The 5,395-nt window shown below is 40.8% G+C and overlaps 1 pseudogene; it reads left to right on the forward strand.

Moving 5' to 3' along the window:
- Positions 1-3,721, forward strand: part of LOC101063391 (olfactory receptor 1500-like) — a 4,465-nt pseudogene extending 744 nt beyond the window's left edge.
- The last annotated feature ends 1,674 nt before the right edge of the window (positions 3,722-5,395 follow it).

Below are 5,395 nucleotides of genomic sequence, written 5' to 3' on the forward strand. Positions count from 1 at the left end.
TGTCTGTGTGCCCCCCCCCCCCCCCTTCACAGTGTCGACAGATCATCAAATCTATTTTCAGGGGAGAAAATAGCATCAACAGGTCTGATCTCCCATCTCCGCTGTAGCAGATGGCTGCAGCACATTTTATCTGTTCATGACATCTTCCATCCTTCCCACAACCGGCTTTTATGTCTTCTCCACACATTTTGAAAATTTGAAAAATAAATAATGTCTGTCTTGTTAATGTCCTGTTTCAAATGGTCTTTTGCTAAATACATTTTAATTTGAAAGAGAAAATATATATGTAGATTATTCTATTCCATTTTTATTACTGTTATACTTTTCTTATGTGTGAGGCTTTGAAATTAGACCTAATTCTTTAGGAACTGCCCCAAATATGGTGGAGTTTCTGATTAAAATAAAGAAAACTTGATCCAAATTAATTTTGCACAAATAGCATTATTGTTTTATGAGAAGTGTGGTGCACATTAATCAATTTGTTTAAATATAAAATCTAGGTTGACATATAGTTAAGAAGCACTTTCTGTCACCTCAACCTTTAGATAAACTTTCACTCATATATTTTACCAGCCTTGCTATGTGCTGCAGCTTCCACAGATTCTAATTTATATCAGAGATGGTGTCATTGGGTGAAAACCTGTACAGTGAGACCTCTACTTACGAATTTAATTTGTTCCAGAAGTTGTTTCGTAACCTGAAAATTATGTAAGTAGAGACGTGTTTTCCATGTAAATGCCCTAATCCGTTCCAAGCCCCCAAAAATTCGGACATAATTTTTTTAATAAATCATAAAAAGGTTTTCCTTTTAAAGGATGGCTACATTTCCTACAACAGCTGCTTGACATTATTTTTTTTTCTGCTTCCTCAGCCTCTCCATGCAGGCTCTGAATCTGGTTGTACTCGCCTATGACCGTCTGATTGCCATCATGTTCCCTCTGCATTATCCAATGATGGTCACCAACAGGTTCATGGTGTCTTTCATCGCTGTTCTATGGTTCTTTGCGATTATTCTGGTTTTAATTTCAGCCGCTCTCCTCACAAGGCTTTCCTTCTGTGAGTCTGTGGTTATTAACAGTTTTTTCTGTGAACACGGTCCCTTATAGAAGCTCGGCTGTAATGACATCAGCCCCAGCTTGATATATGGCACTTTGGTCTCAAATATACTTCTCTGAATTCCACTATTATTCATCCTGGCGAGTTACTGCTGCATTTTCTGTGCTTTGTTTAAACTTTCTACAGCAAATGAAAGAGTGAAGGCATTAAAGACGTGTACAGGTCACCTTTCACTTGTTGCTCTTTTTTTTCTACCGATCATAATTGTATATCAGCTGCAAGAAGCGTTACATCCCAACATCAGGATATTAAATCTGTCTCTGAACTACGTCATCCCTCCAACCCTGAATCCCTTCATTTATGCCCTGCAGACACAGGAAATCAAAAATTCTCTGAAACAGCTACTGAAATTTAGAGTGCAAACCAAAATTGTAAGAAAACTTTAAATCATTTTTAGCCTTTGACTTTTGCTTTGGTGTCTTGAGGGATGTGGTTTCCTAATGATAATTAGCTTTCCAACAACAGCAGCCAAGTTTTTGTGTTGTCAGGATGTGTTTGGGCAGCCTGTGAAATCTGTTCCTAATGCAGTCGGTCCTTTTATGTACTAGTTTAACCTGCTGTCATGACTCAGGTGTGGTTTGTGGTTTGTTTTTTATCTTTCTCACCCTAAACTCTATCCAGATTCGCTGTTGTCTCCTCCTCATCAGTGCTACACACGTGAGCCAAACCTAAATTATGCTGAATAATGTAATAACAGCCACGTCTGCATATAAAGATATATAAGAGACTTATTTCCTTAGTGATTTGACAGAAATGCCTACATGTTTTCTCTGACCCTGTTTTATTATGTTATGAGTTCCAAGTGACAGCATTTTAGAATTTAGTGTGTAGAATATATATCAAATCAAATCAATCTTTATTTATATAGCATCTTTTACAATCAAAATTGTCTCTAGGCCCTTTCCAGAATCCCAGGGCCTGACCCCCAACAGGAAACAGAGTCAGGAAAAACTCCCCTTTAACAGGAAGAAACCTGGAGCAGGACCAGGCTCATGTAGGGGGGGGGGGGTAGAGGAGAGGAGAGGAGAGGAGAGGAGAGGAGAGGAGAGGAGAGGAGGGTAGATGAGAGGAGAGGAGAGGAGAGGAGAGGAGAGGAGAGGAGAGGAGAGGAGAGGAGAGGAGAGGAGGGGGGGGAGAGGAGAGGAGAGGAGAGGAGAGGAGAGGAGAGGAGAGGAGGAAGGGAAGGGAGGAGAGAATAGGTAGGAGATGAGAAGTGAGGAGGGGAGGAGAGGAGAGAATAGGTAGGAGAGGAGAGGAGAGGAGAGGAGAGGAGAGGAGAGGAGAGGAGAGGAGAGGAGAGGAGAGGAGAGCTGTCACAACCTAGTTTGATTATATTTTGTCCAAGTGTATTGTATTTTTCATTTCTTTTTAATGTTTATTCTGGAATGTTGTGAATTATTTTTAGGTGACCTTGTCAGGTGCCTATGAATAAAATGTATTATTATTATTTTATAAAAAATACTAGTCATAATACACTTTATTTGTAGGGTTAGGGTTAGATCATGGATACAAGTTCAAATGAAAACAGAGAGAGGGAGAGAAAAAGGAAGAATGAGATTTTTTTTCAAGGTTAGGCACAAAGGTACATCCTTTCATGAAGGCTGTGTAGTAGCTAACTTATAAATGCAGCCTCTCTCCACTCTCCTTCTCTAAGCCGTGGGCCAGTGTGGACTGCACTCTAAGGCCGAGGCTTGCAATGCATCCCAGCCAGGGGAGATGACGTGCTGGACAACATGCTGGTCAGTGTTTTTTTGTTTCATGATATTATGGCAAGTAAACCGTACATGTATTGTCAGTCTTGTTTCTCCCACATATCTTTTATCACATTGTTTGCAACACATTAAATATACACTTTTTTTTTTAAAGTTTCCTTGTGTTGCAGTTCTGAATACTTTTTGTTTTTGTGAATCAAATACCCATTCTTGTCGTTTAAAATAATAGTTCTGTGGGCTGAGTTTCCAATCAGTCTGTGAAATGACCTTTGATCTGACCAGGTAATCTTTGAGGTTTTTATTCTTTCTGAATGTGGCGATTATTCTAAGATCGTTATTGGGTTCATTTGATCTCATTGTGGATTCAAAATTATTGCTAATTTGTGACCAGTTTAACAGTGGATGGCCAGTAAGTGGTGACAAATGGGAGAGCAGTGGAGACCTGACTGGGTTGGATCTGGAGGAAGGTTTTAAAACGGTTCCGGAGAAAGGTGCTAGAGCACCCTCTGCTGGACAAGACCGAGAATAACACCTTGGTGACTTGTTTAAATCCTCTGGCTGTGTGCATCTTCTGTGGAACCGTAATAGTTGGGATTTGATTAGACCTGCAAACGTGTGTTTGGGCTGATCACTGTTTTTATGTAAAAGTGCATGTAATTGTAGCCAAGGTGAAAATGTATTTTCTATTGTTTAAATTTTATTTTCTTCTTTCTTTCTTTTTGAAATATCAACAAATCCTGATTTTATATTGAAGAATTTTATTTATTTTCTTCTTTACTTTGTAGTTTGCTCAATAGAGTGTACCATGTCTTTAAGTGTTGGTCGTGTTCTGTGCCCAGGTGAGTCATTACTCTCAGTCTGAGCAGTGCCAACTGAGAGCCAATGTGAAATAAAAGACCAGTGAGTATCTTGGGTCCTTCTCCTTTGCATAAATAACACAATGCAGATAAAAAAGACACGTCCGTTACATAATACATCGAAAAAGTTGTTGCGTGTGCATCTTTGAAAATTTATATATCTTGGAAAAAATAGAACTAAAAATTAATGTAAGTGAGTAACGGTCTGATATTCTGAGATGCAATGAAATGAGGAGGCTTTTCCTATTGACACTCAGTTATTTGATTAGGGTTAGGGTTAGGGTTAGGGTTAGGAGTTACTGTGTTAAGGGTTAGGGTTCGGGTTAGAGGTTAGGAGTTACTGTGTTAAGGGTTAGGGTTCGGGTTAGGGTTAGGAGTTACTGTGTTAAGGGTTAGGGTTCGGGTTAGAGGTTAGGAGTTACTGTGTTAAGGGTTAGGGTTCGGGTTAGAGGTTAGGAGTTACTGTGTTAAGGGTTAGGGTTAGAGGTTAGAGGTTAGGGTTAGGGTTAGAGGTTAGGAGTTACTGTGTTAAGGGTTAGGGTTAGAGGTTAGGGTTAGGGTTAGAGGTTAGGGTTAGGGTTAGAGGTTAGGAGTTACTGTGTTAAGGGTTAGGGTTAGAGGTTAGGAGTTACTGTGTTAAGGGTTAGGGTTCGGGTTAGGGTTAGGAGTTACTGTGTTAAGGGTTAGGGTTAGGTTAGGGTTAGGGTTAGGTTAGGGTTAGGCTTTCCCCTGGGGCGAAGCCCCTGGAAAGTAATGCACTGGCCATCCAAGGGGGCCCCAGGCAGAGACTCCCACCCAAAAGTTAAATGTCCACCACCCTAAGGTGGTGGGGTGTCCAAAAATTGAGGCTCTTATGGCCTTAGCTGCGATCAGCCTGGTGCCGCGACGTTTCGGCCAGTTTTGGCCTTCATCAGGCGGGCTGATCTTTTAAATATGGTGGCCCCTTGGCCGTCAACATAAAAATGGTCCCGTTGCTTTTGTCCCTTTTCCCGTTTCCTAATCATTTAAATTTTTTGATGTTGCTCACTCCGAATCTTTGGGCCTTCTGAGGTCTCTAATTTCCGTTTCCCCTTTTATACTCCCCTCGCTTTTTGCTTTTCATGTTTTTTTATTTTCAATTTAAATGTCCCTTCCCTTCCCTTGTATTTTATCTTTTGTATTTGTTGTTTCCCCTGTTTCTAATTGAATTTGTGTTTCCCTGTAACATCTCCCCTGTTTTATTCCTTTTTATTTTTACTTTTGATTTCCTTTTTCCCTCTTTTGAACTTAACCTTTTCTCTTCATCCTTCCCTTCCTCCCCTCTCCTTCTTCATGCCATCTTTTCCTTGGTTCTCCCCCTTTCCTTAACCTCATTTCTCCCTTTCCTCTCTTTTGCCTCCCTATACTTCTACCTTCTCCTTAGCCTCGTTAGGCCATGTGGCACTGCACTTGTCCTATTTTTCGTACCCTACCTCCTATGGGCTCTCCCGTATGCGGGCTGAGTCAAATTTGGGCTTAGTTTGAGGTGGGTTTTTTTGATAGGTACAAGGCTTAGCGGGCACTAGATTGGGTTTTGGGTATGGGGACATCGGTTTGGGTTGGAATAATGAGGCTAGGATTGAGAACAGGACCATGGGCAATTTAGAAATCAGAATCAGATAGGGGGAGGGATAATTAATCAGAGTTAGTTAGGGTTAGAGGTTGAGGTTAGGGTTAGGGTTAGGGGTTGGG

The sequence above is a fragment of the Takifugu rubripes genome, chromosome 15 (assembly GCF_901000725.2).
Source record: "Takifugu rubripes chromosome 15, fTakRub1.2, whole genome shotgun sequence".
Taxonomy (NCBI): Eukaryota; Metazoa; Chordata; class Actinopteri; order Tetraodontiformes; family Tetraodontidae; genus Takifugu; species Takifugu rubripes.